This window comes from Triticum aestivum, unplaced genomic scaffold (genome assembly GCF_018294505.1).
Source record: "Triticum aestivum cultivar Chinese Spring unplaced genomic scaffold, IWGSC CS RefSeq v2.1 scaffold78400, whole genome shotgun sequence".
In the NCBI taxonomy this organism is placed as follows: Eukaryota; Viridiplantae; Streptophyta; class Magnoliopsida; order Poales; family Poaceae; genus Triticum; species Triticum aestivum.
In genome coordinates, this window is record NW_025300284.1 from 1 (window position 1) to 913 (window position 913).

The window sequence follows — 913 nt, forward strand, 5'->3', positions numbered from 1 at the left end:
ATCCGACATGTTACCCCGGTCTTCGTCCCTTATCCTTGCCCCTCCCAGCTCCACTACAAAGACGATTGCACATTGCTTTGGCCGCTCCCTCTCAACTACGGAGACGAGTTTAACGCGGTTTCCACCCCTCCCTCTCAACCGCACCAGTGCACGCTTGCCGCGCCACAACGCCGACGCTGGACCCGTGAATCGTGAGCACCCAGCTATGACTTACCGCACTCGTGCAAAATAATAAAACACGGTAAATATATTACTTACACGTGCGTTTTGTTTTGCAAGCGGCGCGAAAAAAATTAAAAAGGGAATGCAACACGAGGACTTCCCAGGAGGTCACCCATCCTAGTACTACTCTCGCCCAAGCGGAGGTCACCCATCCTAGTACTACTCTCGCCCAAGCACGCTTAACTTCGGAGTTCTGATGGGATCCGGTGCTTTAGTGCTGGTATGATCGCATCCGACATGTTACCCCGGTCTTCGTCCCTTATCCTTGCCCCTCCCAGCTCCACTACAAAGACGATTGCACATTGCTTTGGCCGCTCCCTCTCAACTACGGAGACGAGTTTAACGCGGTTTCCACCCCTCCCTCTCAACCGCACCAGTGCACGCTTGCCGCGCCACAACGCCGACGCTGGACCCGTGAATCGTGAGCACCCAGCTATGACTTACCGCACTCGTGCAAAATAATAAAACACGGTAAATATATTACTTACACGTGCGTTGTGTTTTGCAAGCGGCGCGAAAAAAATTAAAAAGGGAATGCAACACGAGGACTTCCCAGGAGGTCACCCATCCTAGTACTACTCTCGCCCAAGCACGCTTAACTTCGGAGTTCTGATGGGATCCGGTGCTTTAGTGCTGGTATGATCGCATCCGACATGTTACCCCGGTCTTCGTCCCTTATCCTTGCCCCTCC

At 53.0% G+C, this 913-nt stretch overlaps 1 non-coding gene and 1 pseudogene across 1 annotated transcript; both read right to left on the minus strand.

Annotated features, from left to right (window-relative positions):
* Nucleotides 1-301: 301 nt before the first annotated feature.
* Nucleotides 302-456, minus strand: LOC123179261 (uncharacterized; annotated as a pseudogene).
* Nucleotides 457-753: 297 nt separating this feature from the next.
* Nucleotides 754-872, minus strand: LOC123179260 (5S ribosomal RNA). The gene has a single exon (XR_006490231.1). It is a non-coding gene; the product is annotated as a 5S ribosomal RNA (ribosomal RNA).
* Nucleotides 873-913: the final 41 nt, after the last annotated feature.